At 39.0% G+C, this 26,216-nt stretch overlaps 1 protein-coding gene across 2 annotated transcripts in view; it reads right to left on the reverse strand.

The window, feature by feature from the left end:
- Nucleotides 1-26,216, reverse strand: part of chrm3a (cholinergic receptor, muscarinic 3a) — a 140,887-nt gene that overhangs the window by 71,836 nt on the left and 42,835 nt on the right. For both annotated transcript variants that reach the window (XM_034681074.1, XM_034681073.1), the window contains exon 2: nt 3,627-3,741. The gene's annotated coding sequence lies outside the window, so the exon portion shown is untranslated. The remainder of the gene's footprint in view (nt 1-3,626; nt 3,742-26,216) is intronic.

Consider the following 26,216-nt stretch of genomic DNA (forward strand, 5'->3'; position numbering starts at 1 on the left):
CTATTTTGTTTCATACTGATTTTTAACGCCAAGATTGACAGCTCTGTTGACAAACGAATCCCCTGTGGTGCTGTGTGCATCAGATTTGTAGAGAAGCGATAAGGCTAAAGAGTCACCAAATTTTCTGCAACTCCTGTCTGTCTCAAAATGACTCAAAAACCTGTTCATGACATCAATACAGTGGCCCCACCTGCTGATCTCGACTATGCCAACTCTGGCTCCAAAAATGTCACCAGCGTAAAATGCCATTGCCTGTTTTACAAATTATCATCAGGATATTTGATTTCCGTTAATAAAAAACAGACTTATCTGAATGGAAAATCCTTTTACACACTTAAGTAATTAGCTAATAAAGAAAGAAGTGATAAGTCACACTTACAAAATATAAAACACTTAACTACATTTACTTTTCATCTTGTTTTCTCGCTCTGCTTTAACCACCTTGAAACAGCCTTTGAAAAAAACTGCAAGGTTCCCTTTTTTGGCACACATGAGAGCAAATCAAAGAAATACAAGACCTGTCTGCTGCTAGGTCACAAGTGGCAATTCAAAGTCCCTGCCTCTCCACTTCTGGATCTAACTCCCATATCTATTTCAGTGGCTGAGAAGCAGCCTGTTCACCGCCTGTGGTGCTAATACTTCTCCAGTGACATATCTAGGGTGCTTATTTGAATTCAAACCACTTGTTTCAATCAAACCACACAAATGCTGTTCTCAGTGCTGCACAGCTACCATTACACCCCATGCTCTCTGTTTCACTGGGTGGCTTACATAAGTAGTAGTTGTAGTAGAATTGGTGTCTTGGTACCTAGGTTGTTGTTGCAATGATGTTTGTTCATCTCATCTCATTCCGTCTCATGTGTGCTATTAATTAGTTTCCACGGGTAATAAGTTACAGATGGTTTGAGCCCACAACTGAGGACTTCTGCCCCTATATAGACCTTTGCTAATTCTAATAACAAACAGCTTGGAGTATGCATGAAAATCAAACATTTTCATGTGCTTTCATGGTTGGAACACAAAGTTTATTTTTATGTGTCCGATTGAAAATAAATAAATCAGCAAGTCAGTCTGGTGATATTCCACAACATTGCACTGATCCGAAAAACAAGCCAAAGCCTCGGATATTTTTTTCCTATGTGTCACTGTTCTTAAGATTTGCCCAAAGACTGTTAAAAATCATCAATATGCCACCCAATGACATGTGCCCAAATTAACATTAACTTGGACATCGCTGTTTAGTTTGAATCCGTGCTACATAAACCATTCTGCTGCCAGAAAACACAAACCAACTAAAGGGCCAGTTTGCCCCAAATCAGGGCCTCACTGAACCCCCATGGCTGTAGCTAACCATGTATACAGAGGGATTTGGATCTGAATTTATTTATAGCTACACAGAACTAATATTGCTCCTGCTCACTCCATGCCCTATAATTGAAACTACAAATAAAACTAAGTAAACTAAATATGTAACTGATTCACATTGAGTGTCGATTTTTCTTAGTCTGTGTGGTATGGTAGCCTGCTCAGACACTCTTTAGCAAACTCATGACATGAAAAGAAGAAGAAGACTCTGACTGGATGTTTATTGTTGCGTTGATCATATTAACCATGATATGAAATTATACCTGTCGGTGTCTTGATTATTAAATTATGCTCAAATAAAGCATCTGTTGCTGTTGCTACAAAGCATATTACATTACCATTCCAATTAGGAAGGGTGCAACAATACATTACTCAATTCTCTCTGGTGGTCAGGCAGTATAAGGACTTGAGTATTGAAATGAAAAACATATTCATGGTTCCAAATTGTACACAAAGAAAGAAGTTTCATACTGAGGCAAAGTCACTCTAATCTCACTAAAAACACAGTGATCCACAGATTCTTTGCACAGAAGCTTAAGCTGACAAGACTTTCAATCAACATTGCTGCTGGCACTATAGTCCTTTCTGTCAGCCTCATGTTATATTGCCTGACTTTTTGAAACTAGCATCATGCACTTCAAAATTCAGTTTTAAAAAACATAGTCTTTCCTTTTGTTTTCAGGGAATAGAATAAATACTGCACCTTCCACCTGGGGGCTGAGTGTTGCCTTTAAAGGTCTGCCATCACATATTTTTGTCCTCTTCAAAACCCCTTTTTAAATATATTTTTGGCCTTTTTGCCTTTATTTGATAGTACAGCTGAAGAGAGACAGGAAATGTGGGGAGTAGAGAGCGGGCGAAGACATGCAGGAAATGGTCGACCGGCCAGGAATCGAACCGGCAACCTGTGCCACCCCTCAAAACCCCTTTAAACATTAAGAAGCCCAACACAAAGGAATAAGCAGCTTAGCATGATGAGAAAAGGGAAGTAAATGGAGGTTCTGCCACTTGCTTAACTGTTATCATAGTGAAGAGTGAGCAGGGGTGTGACTGAGGAAAGGTCAACTGTTCAATAACCTGCAGCAGAAAAGAGTTTCTATACCAATACTAACAGACTCCTGCTTGCTACCTGCTACAGTGTTCGCATATAAAAACATTACAACACGATTTATTACCCAAGCTGTGTTGTAACTTGATTCTGATTGGTCAAAACAACAGTGATTAATTCTCAACAGCAAAAGCAACGCAAAGCACAAGCTGATTGCAAAACATATCAAAAATAATCTGCGGGTGCACTTCATCTCTGCCCATTGACACTGTGGCAAAAATGTTAGCTTCTGTTTGCATTCTAAATTGGGAAAAAATGTTAGTTTCCATCTCAGGCTGGTCTTGAGAGTCAGGAAATAATGACAGGCAAAGAGGTGAGAGCAGCCTGAGGAGCTACTTACTGGGCCACAACCATCTCTGATGGCAGGGAAAAGTGGAGCAAGATCCTGTCCTGCAATCAAGGCAACTGCAAAAGGGCTGGTGAGAGCATTTCTAAGTTGCTGATCGCTCCAAAGTAAACCGTAAAAGGTAGTGATAAAAGCAAAAGTGTTAAAAGTTGTGACTTCTGCCTCATTTATGACAGGGTATGGTAGTTAGAAAGTATTCAGTATTATGGTGTATGTAAGTAGTAAAGTATTGGATAAGCCATCAAAGTGGACATCAAAAAGGTACAGGTTAGATGTCTTGTTATTTAATCTAAGCATGCCAGAAGACAATTACTGATCTATCAACTTTTCTTTGTCACTTGCAAACACACACACACACATGCACACACACACACACACACACACGCACACGCACACACACACACACACACACACACACACACACACACACACACAGACTAGGAATGAACAGGTGCTTTATACAGAGTCTTACTGAACCTATTGAGGATTTCTCAGATCAAATATCATCATATACGTAACTCATTATGAAAAAGCCTTACCCTTAATTAAGAGGTAAAGATTTTATTTTTTTTTCCTTGAAGAGGTTTTGCCATTGAGGTCAAAGAGGAAATTGGCAACTCATAGGCATGAATGAGCCAATCAATGCTTCAGAAAGGCAGAAAATAAATCCACATTGGACTTTTTTCTTTTCTCAAAGGCAGTGGTGATAAAAGCCTGAGAGAAACACACTGGATGATGTCTTGTGTTTTATAGCCCCCCACTCGCCATTATGCAAGATTACAATGGATTCTCTGAAGCTTAACTCACCACAAGTTTTGGGGAGGTGAAGTGTCTGGAGGTCACCTTTCAGCGATGTGCCTTTTGGTGTCCATGCTGTCTACTGGGGGTGCACGATTATCCTCCTCTTGCAGGATCATAGCGTCTGTGAGGGAGTCAGGGATCAAGAGGGCAGAGGGAGAAGGAGAGGACAGGAAAGAATTAGTTAAAGATAATGTGTCCAAATATGGAAGAGGAGCACCTATAGCTTGCTCACTTTAACATAAAAAAAATGGAGTAAGGGTTACACAGACGGGAATGAAAACAATAATTAGATCAGTAATTTTTACCCAAAAAGGTTACCTTCTCCAGAAAATATACCTTTTACCTTTCAAGGGTCTTTAGTCATCAACTAATTAATATTTATTTTCATAAATGTCACTGCCAAAACGCTCATGTTGCTGATCTGGATTACTGTTAAAATCTTGCTTTATGCTTTATTTATTCAACATGTTTTAATCAAGGATCTACTCGAGTGTTTCAGCCACCATTCCCCGCTGGATAATATCTGTCAAAGGGAAGAATGGCATGTCTTCATGTGTAGGGAAGTGTTCATGCCTTATATAGTCTGGGTCTGCTTGCACATAGCTGAACATAGCCAGGGGCTAGCAGGGGAAGTAGACCTTCTGAGAGCTCATTAAAACAGTCTTGAAGTATTAAGAGACAAATATGATTGTATTGAAAAAAAAAGGAGTTTGCCACTAAAGATAAACAAAAGTAATAGGGGAGTTCCTGAATTGAAATAGGAAGGCATAGGAAGTGATAGTTGGTTTGGATGGGTGAATGAAAAAGAGTGACAGAGTGAGGACAGTCAATGAGAGAGATGACACTTATTTAAATTCACAGAAACCTTGAGTATTGTGGAAAAAATAGCCCACTATCCCCCCTTACATGTCGGGCTTACAAATTATACGTAAAAGGTCAATGGAGGACACATTTCTCTGCTAATAGGAAGCTGTGTGACATTTCAAGGCAAGGATGATTCTCTTTGCATTGGCATCCACTTTTTTCTTAGTAACACTGACATTTTCCCCAGACTACACAATGAAAAAAACAAATTTAAATTAAGTCCACAACTGTTTTCCAGCATTTTATAAAGGCCATGCTTACAAGATGGAGTACTTCATCCCAACAGTGATGACCTCACTTGGCCCATCTGCTCCACATTTCAGCTGAGTCCACAAGGCCGTTCTCAAGTGGACAATTACCATTTTCAGGTTTCCACTTAAAATCTCTAACAAGACTTGATCTGAGTCTCATTTGCATTATATACCCAAATGAATGAGGGGGGCTTTTCCCACAATAATGTGGAATAGTAATCATCCAGATAGTGTGTGTATGTGAATGAAAAATAGTTCATTACCAGAAATGTATCATGCAGCACATGTGAGGGCGGAACCCTTAAAACAACAGATAGAAGGTCAAGTAATTATATGGGGTTTAGTTTTCAGTCGACGCAAATTATTCAGAAAAGAACCATTTCACAGTGCTGATTTAAGAAATACAGAATGTGGAATATAAAAAGGACAGTAATGTTTGATTTGAAAACCCTCATTATACCAACACACCAAATCCCTGTACGGAAAAACTGGGTTATAACTGTGTGGACAGTGGAAGAAAAGATGTTGTGAGGTAAGTTGCTCTGCCCACTTTCAAAACACAATGCATTTTCCAATTTATGACAATGGTGGGATGTTCAATGTTTTGCATCTGCCTTTTGCAAATTCATTATAAAACGTTGCACATAAAGTTCTGCACATAAAGTGCCTCTAAAACAGCTAGCAGAGTGGTGTTTGATTAAGAATATTTATGTTTCCTCTCAAAGACTGACGTGATGGAGATTGATTAGCCTTTACAGTAGCAAATAGATCAGGTAGTAATAAAATACAAATACAAATACAAACACAGTGACAACCCTTTTCAGTTTTCTTATATGTACTGTACCAAAGCAGGAAAGAAGGCTAACAGACAGCTAACATCAGTGTTGACTTCATCATGCTAGTTGGTATCTAAGCAAGCTTTAGTAAAGTTGACAGAGCCAGGTTTGGGATGGTGGTGTGACTGGGTTGAATAGTATTACTACATTTTCTGACAGCACCTTCAGAGTCAGCAACTTCAGAGTAAGCACAACTCTAGCTGTTAGTATTGTAAGATGAGATTTATTTTGGTCTAAGTGTCACCAAATAGTCCTTATTTGATTCTAATCTTATTTGTATCATTGATTTCTTTAATGAAATTCGAAAGACTTCTATTTCATATATTGCACTGCCTCTTTAAGGATGCTCAGGGTGATATGGTTTTGAGTTGAAGCGAAGGTGTCACATGAGTTTGATGTGTTGTTGTCCTAGGTTGATGAAGAGTCATTAAAGGCATCACGACGCACAGCATAAGTTTTCCCATGCTCTTTCTTCCCCAGACCCCTCAAGTATAATTAATTAAGTTTCCAGTTAACGCTGTTGAAGTTTAACAGTTCCGAAGAGATTAAACAAGTTACGACGTTACAATATTGTGAATGACAGGCAGCTGGTGTGTGCGCACTTGCTTAAGGTTTAATATTACAGTTTTATATTTCTCTATAATGTAGCTCAATGTTAATAGTTTTGCTTAAATCTATCTTTTATATTATACCTCCAAAAATAATCATTTCAATTAATATGCAAACATGCTACAAACAGCAGATGCTAGCTCCTTGCACTGACAGCTAATAGCTGACTAGCAAAAATCCCTAATTGGGGTCAGCTCTTGTCAACCCATCAACAACGTTTTGTAATTACTTTAAAATGTCAGAAGGAGAGGACAGAAGGTTGCTATGGCAGGTTAGCAGTGAAATGGGTAAAGGAACTACATTCAAACATGCTTAATAACTATGTAAGCAGGATTTTGGGGCTGCGGTTTAGCTTAAGCAGGCCAAAACCACTAACCCCTATAGTCCTCAAATTTATAAAAATAAATGTCTAGGGACAAACTGTAAACTGCATAATTTTCATTTTATATATTCATACAGAAATATGTGTCCTCCAGTAGTGGTTATACAGCTCAGATTGAGTGGAAAATATTGAATTATGCTTACCTAACTGGTGTTTCCCTTCATAATGAAAACCCTTATTGAGTAAGATTTAGATATATCATGTTTGGCACTTAAAATCTTTCCTGTTCAAACAGCATTTTATCGAGTGTCATGCAGCTGTGTTGACAATATCTCTAACTTCACAGATAACAAAGGTAAGCAGGCAAACATGAGCGCTTCAGTAGATAATTATGTAACATTTACAGTACTCTTTTGTGTAGTTCCTAAATATTTATAACAATTTAACTTGTTGAACTATTTCCCACAGTACAAACTCTTTAATATATTAATGCCTGATATGTCTGAAATAATGTCTGCTCTACTTAGTAAGCACTCCTGTTATACTGAGAATTAGTAAACCTCTACAGGCATTATGTAACAGGAAAAACCACCTGGTTACTTTGTGTGTATCAAAGGAGGCACACGAGAGTCTGCAGCCTCCTCAGGTCAACAGAGGGGATTGACCGTTGCAGCACACAGCCATAGGCACACACACACACACACACAGAGAGAGAGAGAGAGAGAGAGAGAGAGAGAGAGAGAGAGAGAGAGGAAAAACTACAGTGGCAACAAATACAACATGATGGGTTGGATTTAGCTGATTACACAAGTCAAACCTCAAGGCACTTTCACTTAAGGTCCTAAAGCACTCTTCCTCCCAGTGTCACTGAGCTATGGTCCAAAATATATCTCCTTGTAAAGCTCTAAAGATTTATTTCTAAAGAATACACTGATATCACTTTCCACTGTCTGTTTACTGTGTCCAGTGAGTGCAGCAAAGCCAGGACAATCACACAGACCCTAAAGAAACTGCACATGATCAACGACTTTGAGGATTTAAGTTACTTGAGTTAAATACCAAGTGTAGGGCTGATTTATGAGCTGTGAGATCTATTAAGGTGTGAAAAATGGTACTTAAACTTCACTGGCTGTGTAGTTTACTGAGCCCGTTTCTGATAATAACTATAAGGTAACATTTTAACCTTGAAGAAAATACTTTATTCCGACTGTGGTGAATGCTACAAATGACTCAGTTTCTAAATGGTTGCTTGTACAGGCTTTTCAAACTGCCTCTGCGCCTCTCTGACTCTTACAAATGGCTTTTTTTTTGATGAAGTGATAGTGTGGAGGAGTGTATATTGTCTCCAGCTGTAAAGCTGCGTACAGGAATGTGTAGGAGCAAGGCAGTTAGTGTATGTGTGTGAGGCACAAAGACAGACACATACAGAGAGACAGAAAAGGGCAGAAAAGTGTGTGATACTTTGGGTTGAATTACAGTTGAGATTCAGCCAAGGTCATCCTCTTACTTATGACATACATGGACCCAGACTGAGCCTCTCACTTGGACGCTCTCCATCTGCTTCCGCTGATAAGAGCGGCTACTTCATGTGCAGCAGGCAGACACCACGGCTTGGCATTGTGTGTGGATATAGTGTGATTAAAAAGCGAATTAAGATTCTGCTGGATCACAATTAAGAGGAGGGTTTTCTCACACGTACAGTAAATGCCTTTGCAAAGATCTGAGGAGGGCTTAGACAGCTGGTTTAAATGTCATGTTTTACCACATCTACAGGGGGTATAAAATCCAGACTTTTCCAGTGCACATTTTTTAATAATTGCAGGGGACTCTGTGGTTTAATAAAATGTATGCTTAGGAGCTTTCGTAAAGCAGGACAAGCTCAATGTGTGTTCAGTGAGAATATTGCAAAATACATTTTCCAGCCATAAAGATGGACACAGGTATCTAGTTAATGGGCTCATGCATGTCAGCTGGGAAACTGTTGCAGGATTTCAAGTTTAAATTATATTTTTTATTATACATACAGGGGGAATAAAGTCAAGACTTCTCTGGTGTATATTTTCTAATATATTCAGGTGCATCTGTGGTACAACAAACATATGTTAAGGAGCTTTTATAAAGCACGAAACTCACTTTCTGAACAGTGGAAGGACTTCTCCAGCATGGTAATGGGTTCATGCACATCAACTAGGAAACTCTACTGCAGGCCTGAAACAGCTTAACCCAAACAAGACCTTACTGGACTATGGGGACTGCCAACAGTCCATGTATTTCCCCTCTGTGTTTTGAGTAGCACATGTAAAACAGGAGAGGTTAATAGGTGTAAGAGCACCTTTTTGACCAGTGGGACTGCCCTGCTTCTCTCTGATCAACACTGAGTCACCTTCCTGCGAGCAAAAGCTGCCTTTAAAATTTATGAGAAAAGACTGAAATATATATTGTTCTGGCAGACAAGAGAGGATTTCAGTTTGGATTTTTCTTTAAGCCTCTCTGTTTTGTTAACAACATGAATTCACAGCTAGGAAAGCAGCACTGGCAGAAAAGAGAAATATGGGCGACAATAAATACTATACGGGTGAGACATTACTTTTTATAGGATTGGACAGGCACCATTCTGGTGCCAGTCGTAAACAAATGCATGATGATGGCAACAGATTACACAGTGTTTCACAAAGTGGCGATAAATTAATGAAAAGTCGTGTTTGCTGTGCTGGGAGGACGGTTTGCTTTTTGCAAACATTTACACGAAAATCTGCAATTAAAAGTGACAGCGCTCTGAATGCAGATTACAGTCAGCTGTCAGTGCACTGCTCTCAGCGTGAATATAAAAAAAACACAGGGTTCATATCAATAAAGCACCAAAACCTTGACAACAGCCTGACCACAGGCACAGTGTTAGCTCATTAAACTCTCACATTGTTAAAATGAGTACGTTTGTGAGCCATCTGCTAAAACCTACACCAGCTCCCAGTGGTCCTGTGAAGGGTTGCATCCAGAACATCAATCCCATGGAAAAACTCCAGGAAAGCCTCTGTGACACAGAGAGGATGATAACTACAACTGCAGCTGATGGACTCAACATGTATTGCTTCCTTAAATGAGGCATAGAGCCCAAGGAGGCGGACCAATTGGCAGGAAATGAGACCAAATTGATTGGGAAGCAGATGGAAGAGCAGCAGCCACTGTGAGGCTCACAGGGCTGTAAAGAAAGGAAAGAGATGAGAGTAATGAGCTGATGTGGACAGACTGACACAAAGGCCTGATAAATTAAACTTTGGAACTTTTAAAAACTACAAAAAAATAAGGCAATATCGCTTATACATGTAATATCATAAAACAAAAAGCCAAGTTTCCCACTCAAAGAGCACATTTTAAAGCAGAGATGTTGACATTTTTGAGCAACACGTTTTATAAACCTCATATGTTGAACTTAAAGGCCCTGTGAGGAGTTTTGAACTGGCTGAGAAACAGACTGAAAATGATACTGATGCCTCTTTATAACCTTCAATAGCAAACAAGTCCATCAGCAGCAACACTGACACCTTCTCTGTTGTAATTTTTAATGCCTGAAACCGTCCTGGGGGGTAGGTGCCAGACCAGATGATGGACATCTTGCTTCAGAAACAGCCTTTATTCGACTGTTTTCATGGAAAATAATCACATTGCCTGATAAAGTTGACAGTTGAACACACCAGGATGAGGATTTTGTTGAAAACACTACTTTTGTATGTATAGGACAAGAGATAAGAGGTATCACTTTGTCCACAAGGGGGGCGCCAGAATTGATACAAAACAAAAGTTCCTCACAGCACCTTTAATAGCTTCATAAGTAATCCATAACACTTTCATTTTCTGTGTATCATTATGCAGTCTTTCTGAGATAAGAGAAAACATAACAGCCTTGAAAATCCACCAAAATAAAAGCCTTCCCGCCCTCTCACATTTCTTAAAAGTCGGCTTTCCTAAGGGTTTGCACAGAGATTTACAGCCAATTACTAGACATATTCAAGATTCATTCGATCTTTGTTTTCAGACATATGAACACTGATGGCAGATCAGGTCTCTGTGACCGAACAAAAACCTGCATGAGTGCCAGACGGTTTCCTCACTTCAAAGGCCATATCCAATCCAAAGATCCAAATATAAGCTGAACAGTCAGACTACCACCATAACTCAAAAGAAATCTGCTTTATTCTTAAAATGACAAATCTTTGTTTTCATACAAACTCTAGACAGCAACTTTATCACAGATATTGATGTTGTCAGGATCTGCTCTCCATCAACATCAAGACAAGTTCAGTTTAGCTAATATTCATAGTATAATAAGACCACATGTATTTTTGATATTTAAGATCTCTGTTTTTCTGCAGAGGCCACCAAGTCAAGCACCATGTGTTTACAGCAGCCCAGAATGAACAAACCCACAATCCAAAAAGAGGAGTTAAATCATGCTAGCATGCATGTTGTGTCTGAATTAGGAAAAGAAAAGAAAATTCTGACAGGAAAATTCACATTCATGCCCCCTGAGAGAAGCTACTGCTCAGGAAGTTGGAGAAAGTTTTGGTAAACAAAAATTAGATGAGAACAACTTGGGCTTTGAAATATTTGAAAAAAAACACGGCTCAGCGAGGAAAGAGGGGAATGTTCACAGTCCCATTTTTTGATTACAACTTAATCTATACATAACTTTCTTTAGCCATCCCAATTGGACCGCATCGTTCCATAATGACTCTGTAGGCCAACAGACACCAGTACTAAAACATAAACCAGATCTTGGTATAGAGTAGAAGGCCTTCTGGTTTGATTCAAGCCCTTTTCTTAATCGCCACACAGACCAAATAATCGAATCTCTAAAAACTGTCATCCTCTGACCAAATGACTCATAACAACACTAATGGATCTCCTGTGTTGAACTGGGGTGGTCAAACAAATGCAGACACATCCCTGACCTCACTAAGTGGAGGTCTGTGGATTGTAATCCATCATTTAGGGCCAGAAGTGAAAGTTTCATACAGATCTTGATAGGAGCTTACAGAAGCACAGTTAAAAATATAACCACTTAACTTTCAGAGTAGACATGTAGAGGTTGTTGGGGTATTATATAGCTGCATCACTGTCGGGTACAGGGGTTAGGAAGAAAAAGAACATGGATTTGAATTAAGGGAGCTTTACGAGACATGATTTAAAAAAACACACAGATGTGAACCTCGGAGAACAGATCTCAGGAATGTGCCACTGCACTGTGGAGTAGCTCCACGTCTCAGTACTATGGATTACTTCATACCATTGCTGATGTGCCGTCTACCTCATGCCTGTCATCATTAAGAGCCCATTGATCTTGATGAAGTAGACGGTGTCAGATCATGGCAGATCCAAGCTACGCCTCGTCAAATTACAGTCAAATGTATTCTAATAAAGTGCTTTAAATAAACAGGTTGTTCACAGAGTGCAAAGTGCATGAGTCATCAGTGGAAGGATGAGACTGGAATACGGTTAAGGGTCATTATCTGCTCAAAGTGTGAATTAAAAATCCCAGCACGGTTCTAACATCATTAACCCTTCGCTGCTACACTGACCTTAGATGTTCATTTGATCTCATCGTATTCCACTTCTACTCACAGGGTTTTCTGTGTGAGTGGAAGTGGAATAGGGGTGAGGATGCAGGGGGGTAGGCGGAAGGGGTGTACCCTTTGATGTTATAATGCAACATTTCTTTTATCTCCCATGGAGCGTTTGAGAAAGATACCCGCCGTCCAAAAACTCAATTAGAGCTATTCTGAACGTGAAACCGACAGCATAAGAGGAGGCGTGAGGCAGGGAGGTGTGAACGACGCAGGGGAAAGGAAAAAAAAATACATAAAGGCATCTATTAGGACCACAAACTGAGCAAAACAAACAAAAAAGAGCAGGTTTTAAAGAAGAATCTGAATAACTGCTTATGAGTGGCTCTGAATGTGAGATTTCCAGCTGGTGCACAAATAAGCTTTTCATTTAAGTTCATGTTAACAGTTTAATGAGTAATTGAAGGCAGCTTGCTTGACAAATGATGTGTAACTTCCCTGCACTGAGGGAAAATCCTCTGCCTTTTTAGACTGGTGCATTCAGGGTCTCATCAGCACAAGTACCACAAAGTAGCATAAAAGAATCCCAAAAGCTTAAAGCTCTTAGCGTGCTCATTCAGCCATAACTGTGTGGGTTGTTCTACACCTCTGTGAAGTATATTCTATCTTAGAAACAAGGTACACACACGAGTAGCATCTGCCCCTACCTCTTGCATTCCTTCATGTTTGTTAGAAGATGCAGCTGAGGTAGAAAGGAAAAAAAGGAGAGGAGGTTGAGATGGGAAGAAGCAGAGCCATGGCTTTTTACATTAGGCCCTCATCTCTCTCCTGCCATCGGTCATCAGAAATGGGAGAGAACACAGACTCCCAAACACAACGTATTGTTCCAATCCCATTTAGCTCAAGAACCAGCTGAGACATGGGAGAATGAAAAAATAAAGAAAGGCATTATTTCAACGGTCTAAAAGGAGCAAAACAATCATTCAGGCACAAAGGAATTTAACTGCTTTGTCCCAGCGCCAAAATAAAGAAAGGAATATTCTTGGTTTTCAAATAAAGAAGGTCTTCAATCAGGGGAGAGCAATTTGTTATCCTCATCTTACAAGACCACTAATTGTCATGAAATACTTCCTGTGGATGCGGGAGTCCAAAAAAAGAAGCCAAAAATCCAGGCGGAAGATCAGAGCTAACAACACCAGGAGAACAAACTTCGGTAACACTTTATATTAACCACACACTTTTCAGCATTATTAAGCATTAATTAATACTTAACTCATCATCTGTAAAGCATTGTTCATACATTAATACTCATTTATATATCATGTACAAACACAGTTATAAATGTTTTATAATTCATGAATATGACTCTCTATAATGTGTTAACTAACTCTTTGTTCATACTTTATAAATGATGGATTCACCAAATACAAATGAGCTATTATGGTCATTATAAACCAGTTATAAACACATTTACAGGTTATGATTCTAACATTTAGTTAGGGTTAGTGAACACCTTATTACATAGCAAATTATGATTAATTAAGGTAGTCACAAAGGATTTATAAGCTGCTTGTTCATGGTTTTGTGAGCTGATCTAAAGTGAGGACTTTATATGCTTTACAAAGAATTCATTAATGAGATTTAAGACCAGCTGCACCTTAAAACACAGAATCCAAGTTATTGTTCAGTTTTGCAGCTGCATTTTAACTTGTGTTTACAAATGGTTTTATGCAGCCAGAGTTTAAATGTTACTGTGTCTTTTTATATATTTGATATGTCATATTTCATTTGAGTTTTTCCACTGTGAGCACTTTACGTTTGAGAGATTTTCTTTTTCAGTTGCAGAGTATTTAAAGTTCATATGAAGAGTTATTTTGATAAACACGGTTTTATACAGAGGTTGTTTCCTTTTAATGAATACAAGTTTAAGTACATGTGTTGTGTCTGTTTCCTTATTCTGTTGAATCAATATCTGTGACTTCTGTGTTTTAAGGTGCTGCTGGTCTTAAATCTCATTAATGAATTCTTTGTAAAGCATAAAAAGTCCTTACTTAAAATCAACTCACAAAACCATGAACAAGCAGCTTATAAGTCCTTTGTGACTACCTTAACTAACCATAATTTGCTATGTAATAAGGTGTTCACTAACCCTTACTAAATGCTAGAATCATAACCTGTAAATGTGTTTATAACTGGTTTATAATGACCATAATAGCTCATTTGTATTTGGTGAATCCATCATTTATAAAGTATGAACAAAGAGTTAGTTAACACATTATAGAGAGTCATATTCATGAATAATAAAACATTTATAACTGTGTTTGTACATGATATATAAATGAGTATTAATGTATGAACAATGCTTTACAGATGATGAGTTAAGTATTAATTAATGCTTAATTAATGCTTAAAAGTGTGTAGTTAATATAAAGTGTTACCCAAACTTCTAAGAATTTCCAGCTTCCTTTGTTTCTGAACTCAGAGTACACTAAACCGTGTGTCCTCTCAAACAAACAGATGAAGACAAAATCTGTTCTCACACATCAGCCAGACTCACTGGCTGATTTTTTAATATATGCAAGGCAAAACTGGACATGCATAATGCTGAGAAGTGTTTGTGTTTTTAAGGAATCACATCAGAGGGAGTCCTACGTTTACTAGTGTTGTGAGAGCTTGCCTTTAGGAATCATGGGAACAACATCTCTGGGCCATTTGTTTGCCTTCTTCACAAGTTATTTGTCCAGTTTGACCTTTTAACGCTGCACAAACAGAAAATCCTAAACAGTGAGGAGCAGAGCCAGGGTCTGCACTGAGGGAACGTAATTGAATAATGAAGAAGTGATGGAGGGAAGGGCTGTGTCTGTGTGCAGTATTATTACAGAGTGAGTACAGTTTGAGGGTTTTAATCAAATTAGTTTGTTAAGTAAATAATGCATTGATTGCAGAACGGTCCAAACTGTGCCTGGTTGTCCTTGTCCTAAAGATGTCCATGTAGATTTTAAACTTTCACATAAAAAAAGAAAATCTGAGAACTCGTGTGTTACATGTAGTCAAGCTAGAGCTGTAAGATACATTTACTTTAATTGATTACTCCTCAAAAAACGAAAAAACAGGTTGAACACACATTGTTATTTGTTGACTTCAATATTTCACCCAAGAGATAATGTATAGTGAGCAAGTAGTGACGCAAATTCTGCCTTGTTTAGATGAGAACGGCCCAATAATATAAAATAAACTACGTTCACATGACAACATGGTGAAAATGATCTGCTCGGCCATAGACTATAAATAATGGACGTAGTATCCGTGACGTCACCCATCTGTTCCTGAGCGCAGTTTTGAAGCCAATCGACGGAGGCAGCCATATTGGAAATGCGGTACTCAACCAGTCAAAGTGAGGCGTAAAGGGGCGGAGATTGAGCCTCTTAGCCAACAGCTATGTGTTCCCGACCGGGAGTCACGTCAGTCATGTCCTTATTTGGGCAAAAACTCGTAATCTTAATATCTTCTAAACCGTCGCGTTAGAAAAAAATTCAACCCCCGTCACACTGTGTGCCGATAGAGACATTAGCTACGAAGAGCCAGGCTGTTTTTTGAACCAGACTGTAAACATGTTTATTAATGCTGCAAATATCGTCTTTTTTGAATTGGTGTCTCTGTGGTTTCCGGTGTTTCTGCAGCCAGCCTCAAGCGGATTCTCGATGAATTGCAGTTTATAACACTTCCGCATTGGCTTCATAGTTTGAGACTGGAGGTTGCCGCTTGGCTCGCACACAGATCCACAAATACTACTGAAAATGTTGCAGTATGCATGCCAAGCCAGTAGATGGCGGTATAAGGGATTCCAATTAACATAACCACCTGCTCACTATACATCATGCTGCTTATTACCTGACGACTAAAGTGATGGAAAAAGTCAACAAAAATTAAAATATTATTGTGTTGATGTAAAAATGATTTATGTATACAGCATAAAAAATAGTCCTTATGATTTCACGGTCTGTGAACAAATTCTCTTGAGCAAACTTGCAGGTTAAATTAACATTAAATTCAACATTTCCATCCCCTCCAAATAGTCAACCGGCTAAGGTGAGATGTGCCAGACCCCATTTCACAAATTAATTTGATATGATATATGGGATCAGGTTGTCCCTTTGCTGTTGAGTGTACACTTCTGTTGTCATGGGGTTTTGACCAATCAGAGTCAAGTATGGAACACAGCTGGCTAATAAACGAGGATAGAAATGTGGAAAATTCAGAACCTTACGACCCTACATCTCAATATGTGGACTCAATTCAGACTCCATTTTTGCATTAGTAGTAGATGTATAGCATAGGATGGATTTGTTCTGAATTATCAAAGTTTTGAATTTTAGCCCATTAAATAGTATAATTGAACAAGAGCTGTAGAATTTGGCATATTTTCAAGCAGAAGGCAAATTCCCTGGTAGGATAAATAGGAGTTAAAGTGACAAGCCCTTACATATTTACACCCCCCTGATTACAAGCAGCATGTGGACACTCAAACCAAAGACCGATATACAGATTAGCTGTGTGAGATGTCATCGGTGATAGAACAGATAAAACAGCAAACAGGTTTTCGTCACTTTTTCCAAAAAGCTGTGGACAGCCACGGTTTGTGACAGCTGAATGGTTATTACCAATTAGGCCAGCTGTGTCTCTATGTCTGTGTGATGGAGAGGGGAAAGAGGGGGGGGGGGCACAGCTGAGCCTCTGCAACAGGAGGTGACAAAAGAGAGACACAAGCAACAGCAGTCGACTAGACCTGTTTGACAAATTCCCTCCTCAGGACCACAGAAAGAAAACAGAAACAAGACGAGGAACAGATTTAGAGCCTGAGCCTTGCTGCTGGTGGAAATGAAACCCAGGCCTCAACCTCCTGACGGGTGTTTAATGGAGCAGTTGTCTTCAGCAAAATATGTGGCCACAACTTTTAGCAACATTACCGTAAAGATACACTAAACGGGTAAAAACATCATCAGCGAACTCAAAAGAAACTTTAGTCATTCAAGGTTGTTCGTTGCTGAATAAAACTGCATTTAATATTTCGGCCAGTGATTCATTTCATTTTGCAGCTGTCTCGCTACCCAGTGTAATGGCAAAGATGTGATGTGTGGCTCACAATTTATTATCCAGCTCAGAGATAACGATGTTGTGGTACATGCTAATCTCCACAACAGCTACATTCTGATTTTGGCTAGGCGTTAATGGCAGATTGTAGACTGGCAACCCAGACTAATTAAAACACACACAAAGTTTGTCCTGGCAATTATTTTGTTCAATTTACACACACAACCCTGTCAGCTTTCGATGGCCACACCCACTGTGCTCAAAATGGGTTCAATTAGCTCTGTAATACCAAACTAGATGTTATTTAACACACTATCTTATAAAGTTGAATAATTTGAACTGCTGCCAGAAATGAAAAACATCGGAATCATGTGTCATCAAATCAAACACAATGTTTTCATGCTATAAGAACATATTCTCACAAGATTTTAAGACTCCCCACATAATAACTTCGGTTAACAGCAGATTAGATTACTGGTCTGTTCACAAGAAATTCACAACAAGCTGTAGGCGACTTCAATATATCCAAAATATACCTAACAAGAACTCACAAATATGACCTCATTACTCCACTTCTAAAATAATTTTACTGGCAATCTGAGAGAATCACAGAACTGATTTCAAAATGCATCTGCTGGTGTTTAAGTCTTACTATTGCTCAGCCACATATACATACAGTACATATCTAGCATGCTTGTGACATATGATTGCTTTAGGAGCCTGGAAACATTACAGTGTGCACGGAACCTGGCTTTAAACATGTTTAGTCTTGCTGTTGAGATGTTTTTTTTTAAAATGGGTATGTGTATGGTTTCCGGTGCTTCCAGAGCAAGCCCCAAGTGGACACTTAAGGAACTGCAGTTTTTAGCACTTTAGAATCTGCTTCATTTTTCAAGGCAGCTTGATTGAAAATAAACAAAGTTATTGATCTACCTGACCTCTCATATTGTTGTTAACCTCTATTCCTATTATCAAACTGTCAATTATTCTTAAGCTTTTTGGGGGTTACTTTCAACCATGCAATTCTTATCTGTCCTTTTTTGAATTCATTATCGTAATGAATTAAAATCTTTTACCTTTTCCTTCATTTTATTGCTCTATAACGCATCGTGAGTTGACTCGGTGTCTGAAATGTGCCTTACAAATAAAGCTGCCTTGCTCAGCCTAACATAAACATACAATCTGAACATTTACATTAATGAAAGGAAAACCTTGTATCTTGTAATAACCTCTTGAAATGTTGATAAATGTGATAACTGCCTCTCCCTTTGTTCAGTTCTATAGGCCCATTTGGTAATTGCAGATTCTATCTATTGATGAGTCTGGTTCTGCTTGAGGTTTCTGCCTGTTAAAGTAAGTCTTTCCTTGTCGAGTGCCTTCTCATGATGGATCCATGTGAAGTTTCTCTTTTATTTTATTAAATTAGAGAAGAGTCTAGACCTGATCTATATGTAGTGTCCTAAGATAACTCAAGGTTTGGCACCATATGATAAAAAATGTATTGATGGAACCGTCTTGTTCAATAACATCTTGAAATTGCATAAAAAAAGCATCTGGTTTCTGATACTCACACCCTCCACCACCACCATCTTTTTTTTTCTGGGCTGCAGCAATAAGCAGCCATACAATTGAACTGTCAAGAGCACAAGTGCCCCCTGGGAACCGGATGCCCTTGTTTGCAACCGCTAACATATAACCTATTTAGGGTTTGAAAGGCTTGTTATTACGGAGGGGGAAAAAAATAGCACCCTCAGAAAAGCTCTATGACCCGCTGCAAAGCAAAAACTCATCTGCTTTTTAAAGCCTGAAAATACCTGTAGCCCACATAAACAGGAGGTTGAGGAATAATGAGAGACATTGCAATTATAGAAAATGCAAAACACAATCAAAACAACATGCATCAGAGAGCGCAGTGTCACAGCATTATTAGAAAACACCAATCCTCTCCCAACTCTCAAACAGATCCATGGTTTGCTGTTTGGAGTGAAACAAAAACATAAAGAGGCTCACGCTCCTGCACTTCTTTGTTCCCTCACCGCTTGGCTGGTTCAACAGTTAATTCAGCTCGGTGACTGTGCAGGCTGCAAGTGACAGCAGTGAATTAATGATTCATTATGCACAGTGTAAGCAAATAGTGAACCAATGATGGAGGAAAATGGATTTACACACATCTACTGCCAAGCATGACATCTCCTCAGCCATTAAAAAAATATCCAGATGCAGACGTGGAGGAGTCTAAAAGCAGCTCTGGTTTGTTAAACCGCAGGTCAAAAGAGGAGAACATGCCAAAAAGTGATGCATTATTTTTTCTGAAAACGACTTCTTAAGGAACTTAAAACCTGAAAACACTCATAATCATTCATTATAAATGTGATATATTGCTTGTTCAACCTGGAGCTTTCTTCTAAATGAATTTTCCATTTTCTTTTCACTCAGGCCGGTCACTCGAGTCCTCACTTCATCTCTGCCTCCCCATATGTTCAGAGGTACAAGCTGAGGCTGAACTGTAAAATAATCTTAGAGCTCTGTTGAGTCTGCAGGGAGCTTGATGCTGCAGAGGACAGCATTAAGATTTGATGCTCGTATCAGAAATATTTTGCCGTTTTTGGGTGATGAATGCAGAGAAAGTGCACAACGGCAGAAAAGTAGTACAAGTATATTCCATTAAGAGAGGGCGCAGAGTTACTGAGGACGTTCTTTGAGAGAGTGTCTGTTTGACACATCGGAGGACACATTCTGGTGTACAGAGTAGCCATGAGAGTATTCTTAAAGGTTCATACATGTGGATCTACAAACGACCTAATCTTCTGTGTCCAGAGATCACCTAAAGAATGTGAATTCAGCTGAGCAGCACAGATTAGACACTTGCTTTCAAGTTTTCTATTTTAGTGAGTGTTTTTTTCAAGTTCACAAATGTTATATCATATCTTCCTCCTACCTTTTCCCATTCCGCCTGTCCTCTCTCTTTGTCACGACACGAAGAAATAGCATGTCTGAATCTTTAAATTAGATCACATTCTTGGTTAACTAAAGCAGAGACAATGTAAGATATTGAGAGCTTTTAAAATCCAGCCAATGCCTTTTTTTGGTCTATGCTTGAGCCAAAATGCTTAATATCAGTGGTGACACATCTTAAATAAATAAATAAAACACTTTGACTGATCCACAAATCTTTTAAACTCCAGACACTTGAGTTTTAAGATGGATGATTTTGCTCAGACAGGACTTATGAGCAGGTTAAATATGGAGCCACCGATGTCTGGGGATCTTTTGGATGTACAGCGAACCATCTGCATATGTCACTGTGATGGATGACGTGGGAGCAGAGATCGAGCGACCTTGCTGTTTGGACAAGCTTTCTGTTAGGTCGCTCCCCCTCCTGTCGCATCCCCTGACTGATGGCTGCATTGAACGTGAACACGCCCTTACAGTCAAAGCGACTGGCTTCCAATAAAGGCTGTGAGGGATTTTCCTGTTCCCGACTGATGTGGGGGGTAAACGGAAATCAATATGAAGTGTGCTTGCATTTTTTTTGTAGATCTGTCAAAAAGAAAAAACAGAGAGAACGAAAACTCTGACAAAACAGAATTATGTCACAGTAAACTGATTCCCACTAAGACATCTGGACCTCCTAAGATAGAAGAAGAGCGGCAACAGTCCCAAAAGATGTAAGGGGGGTTATTAAAAACATCCATTAAAATCTCCTAATAGGGACACATCTTCAAAAATGATTCACTCACAATATGAGACAATTAAAACGTCTTTCCATACTTGCCATGCTTGCACAGTTTGTCTTGAATGGCAAGCTGTTAGTGCAAGTGTGAAAACTAAAACAACTTCCTTACAATGACAAAACCATTGCAATGATTTTCTTTGAGGTATTAGATTGTTGCTGCTCGAACAGCTCGGTCATAATGATAACAAACTTACATAACTAAGTGGAAAAAAAATTGGCAACAGTGATGTTTTTGAATTTCGTCTGTAAAACAAAGGAGATTGACTGCACCTCAGAATCGAAATATGTCTGCCACGAAGGCACAAAGGCAGCCGGCTGCACTAAGAAGTGTTATCCTATTTTTTTTATGCCTCTTTGAACAATTTCAGAAAAAAGACAAATGGGTTTTATTCAGCCTTTTTGGTCCAAGAAAGAGTTAGGAAGTATTTTTGTGAGGGCTTCTTAGGAACCTGCAGCACCTGTCTTTTGGTCCGTACATATTTAAGTAAAAAAATGCTACTACTTTTTGTTGTACGTCAAACACAGATCCGCTTTTGCATAAGGTTAGACACAGTACAAACGAACATGCTGTAGAGCCTGTTTAACAGGTTCCTACAAGAGGCATTAAAGTGCAATTCTCCTTAAATCTGCAAATCCTGTCAAAGCTGCAGGGGTGCAACATGCACATCACACTGAACTTATAGAATAAAGCAGTAAACAGCACAATCTTAAACACTCAAACAGACAACTGCCTTCAAATCAATATCAGGATTATAATGTCACTGTGTGTTTTAAGCATTTTGACAGATTTCTCATTTCCCCCTTCGGCAGCTCTCAGACATATTTAGCAGAGAGACAAATTTATTTGGTATTAGACACCTGGCTCTGCAAAAAAGTGGAAAGAAACAAAGCATAAAAGTAAAGCAATTTCAACTGTCTGGAGTCTGTAGCTCTCATTACTATTCTGGTCTTGTTAATGTTACTGTTCAATGACAAAGCTTTTCATATAAGAGCCAAAGAGCATCAATTCCAAATCCACCAATTATGACACGTTGATTTGTCTTTCTTCACATTAGCAACACAGCAGTTGGAACCAACCATGGAATAAAAAGCAAGTAAAACACTGGATTGTGAGCAGTGTAAATAATCTTTGCCACAACCCTGATTATGATATATGGGGAGCACAGTCATGCACTCAAACATGCTGCCAAAGCTGAGACACAATCAAAGGAATCACTACCAAACCAGGGAAATGACTCACATTTAGTTTCCCTTACTTTCCAAAGACCCGCAGATCCGTGTTAACTCATTATATCAGCTCAGATCCTGATACTAAATGTATAAATAACAAACAGAGAGGCAGCTAAGAGGTCACAGGGTTATCCTGCTTCCCCTGTGGTTCTCAGCTCGGAGGGATTAAGCAGGAAGTGACTGATGTAATGATAAGAGCTTAAGGAAAATGAGGCAGATTTCTACATACTGTAACTGCCCCCCTTCATGTCTGTGTTGAAAAGAGATTTAATGCGATTAATTTAAAGAGCTTTAGTGAGACTAATCTGGATAAGAAAGAGTGGTTAAATAAACATGAACAGAGATGAGGAGGGAACAAAGAGGTGGCACAGCCTGGGAGAAAACTTCAGGAGTTGAATAAAGGTCGTCTACAACATGGAGCATTTTAATACAATGATCACCATGTTACAAAGTGTTTTAGCTGAGAAGAGAGTGATTGTTCTCACTAGCTCAACATCAGCATTAATAATATTAAAATCAGTTGCTACTGTACATCCCAATGCTTCCCTTTGTGTATTTTTTAATTATCTCAAGCTTTCATTCACAGAATAATAATGTAATGTGTTTAAGTTAAATTATTTTGATGGCCTTGCCTCTAGTTCCGAGTCCTTCTATCACAGCCAATGGTAATACTCCCCAATTGAACTTTGCATTACTGTCTGAATTTTACCACTGGCTTAGCAACAACATGAGAATTTAACAAACAACCACAGGGTTAGTTTTAATCAAGCGTCAACCTCCGGTCTCAAAGTATGAAGCCCATGTGAAAGTGTTATAAACTGCAATGCATAGAGAATCCGCTGGAGGCTGGCTGCAGAAACACCGGAAACCACATAGACACCAATTCAAAAAACACAATCTTTGCAGCATTAATAAACATGTTTACAGCCTGGTTCCAAAAACGACTTGGCGCAACGTTGCTAATTTCTCTATCGGCACACAGTGTGAGGGGGGTGAATTTTTTTCTAACGCAACGGTTCAGAAGATATTAAGATTATGAGTTTTTGCCCAAATAAGGACATGACTGACTTGACTCCCGGTCGGGAACACATAGCTGTTGGCTAGGAGGCTCAAACTCCGCCCCGTCACACGATGCCTGGTTGAGTTCCGCATTTCCAATATGGCTACCGCCGTCAATTGGCTTCAAAACAGCGTTCAGGAACCGATGGGTGATGTCACGGATACTACATCCATATTTTATACAGTCTATTGTTTTAATACAGCCACAGCCAGCTAGCATTTGACTAGCTGGTCACAAATATCTAACCCTGTTACTGGACCTTTGGATAGCAATGTCAGTCTGTTTACTACCTGCTTTTCCTTTTTTTCTCAAGGCTTAAATAAGTGAGGAAGTGGTGTTTATAGCTAAACCTGGTTGCTTAACTAGCTATCCCTTGACTAGCTGGTGGCTTAGCTGATTGAGATTTGACAAACTGGTGGCTTAATTTACAATCATTTGACTATCTGGGGAATCATTTGGCCTATAACTGGGAAGATGGTACAGCTAACTATCATTTGACTAGCAATTCACAAATATCTAAACCTGTTGCTGGCCTTTTGGATAGCAATGTAAATTTGTTTGCTAACTGCTTCACCATTTTTGTCCAGTCTGAAATATGTCAACTAGAAAATGTTAGCATGCTAACACGGATGGTTAACATGGTAAACACAAAGGTGTAGGCTACTTTAAGAATTAGATACAAGAAGTAAAGATGGCACTGATCAGAATTGCTGTCCCAGAGAACATAAACAAATAAGTTTAGAGAAATTTCTCACAAGTAATCTGTTTTACAGGTTCTTTTGCAAGGGAAAAAGGCTTTGAATGTTTTTTGTGTTTGTTCCTGCAATACCACTACAGCCGCTGCATAAAATCAGACACAGGGCTGGCATCTTAGGGTAAACATTGTACTTGCTAAACATCAAATTGTTAGCATCAATTTTGTGATTAGGTTATCATTATAAAATTAGAAGCTAGCTAAGCATGGTTTCTCAGTGGCATTTTGGCCTGGATGTAGACATCTATATACATCACATAGACTGATCACCCATTTTATTTCTGCTGCTGTTTGAAAACCACAGGAACAGTAATTGATATTTATTAATTGACAACCAACTTTTATCAAAGAAAAAACCCAAACACACTGATAAAGGGTGGGTAGAACTAAGGATATAATTTCAAAGCTTAAACCTTGCAAATCTGCCACCATACCTCATAAGATATGAAAACAACATAAACTGTGCCACATCATCCATCAAAGTAAAAAGCTGGTTCCTTTGTAACCTTCAATTCAAACTAATCGTTGTCTAGCGTTGTGTTTCTGCCAGCTCTGCTACTGCTCATGAGCAAGAGCCAATAGATTGATTTGACAGGATTTCAATTGAGCTTTGCCGGGAATCTAGACATTATAAATTGATCTGATTTTCATGTTTACAGCATATATTTAGCTGACTAAATATTGATAAATAATATTCTCACTGAACTCCTCTGAGTTGCCTGTGTATGCAATAAATATGCCCTGCCTGGGTTATGATTACATTTCATAGAAACACAGAGGGTACAAAGCCAATAAACAGTTTTCCTTTTTTTTCTATCAACATGACGCTGCCAAAAACTTTTGTATGGAGACATGCCAGGCGATTCCATCCATCCTCTCTTGCTTCTGGCCTGCTTTTTATCCTTAAAGACAGCACTGAAGAGCATGCTCTCTGGCTGTCTGGTCCTCTTCTCTATCTCCCCATTTCGTTAATACCTCAGGATCTATTAAGCTTGTGGTACACTGATTTGAAATTGTATTGACGGCTATAAAAACGCCTTTGAAACTTTTCTCCGACAAAGCTGTTTGATAAGGCATGTGCCGGGTTATTCTTTATTGCCTGAGGGTTTACTCAGCTGATACAGGGGAACAAACAGGAGATGACCAATCCCAACACCTACCCCAGTGATTCATCTCATTGCACCTTTCCTGTAAAGCTTTGATGTCATGCCAAGTTACACACATTCCTGCAATGAGCTCAAGATTATTATCACTTTGCTAAGTGGAAGTAATCCTCAGGGAGGTTTTAAAGGTTTACAACGCTCCATCCAAACATGGAGGAGTGAAAATACCAACAAGGGATAGCTGGCATTCCCGAATCATGATCAGGAGTGTAGTCTTCAGAGACTTAATCAAAATTGTTCTTTTGAATGACCTCTGTTAGGTGTGGCACACAGTGCTTTTAAAGCTTTAATTCTCATTTCCTTTATTTAACTTTTGGGGTTTGGAATCACATTGCATTCTGCTTGAATTATACTGCTTTATATGGGTTTTACAAATGTGAGACACAGATGCACAGAGCACCAGAAGGCTAACATCATAGTCAATTATACACAGAGGAGGAAAGTAACTGAGTGTTTCACTTAACTCATCTAAAAGCTATTTACTAGATTTTATGTAAGATAAGATTCACTTAAATAATTCAAATTTAACATGAATGTCATGTTGTTTGGAGGGCCATTAAAGACATCTATCAAGATAAATAAAGACTAAAACATGAGAGAGAAGTATGAAATAATCTATTAGTTTGTTTGATTATCTCTTTTCTCTCCGATTAATCATTTAAATCCACTTAAAGTTACAGGTGGTCAAATTTAGATTGAGCATCCACCAATTACCACATTAAATACCTTTATACCTCTATTTACATGTATGCATTGAATTTGTATTTAAAAATGACAGTGCAGATAAATAATGGTTCCAAATGATGGCAGTTAGCCAAAAAGTTTATCTGGACTCCAAGCAGCCATAAGACATCTCTATCAAACATTTAGTTATGTAATATATAATAATGCAATGGTCCAACCAAGTACCCAAAGTTCTTCTTCTTCCGCTTATCCGGGTCCGGGTCGCGGGGGCAGCAGTCTCAGCAGGGAAGCCCAGACACTCCTCTCCCCGGCCACTTCCACCAGCTCTTATGGGAGGATACCGAGACGCTCCCAGGCCAGCTGAGAGACATAGTCTCGCCAGCGTGTCCTGGGCCTTCCCCGTGGCCTCCTCCGCGTCGGACATGCCCGAAACAC

This window comes from Notolabrus celidotus, chromosome 4 (genome assembly GCF_009762535.1).
Source record: "Notolabrus celidotus isolate fNotCel1 chromosome 4, fNotCel1.pri, whole genome shotgun sequence".
NCBI classification, from domain to species: Eukaryota; Metazoa; Chordata; class Actinopteri; order Labriformes; family Labridae; genus Notolabrus; species Notolabrus celidotus.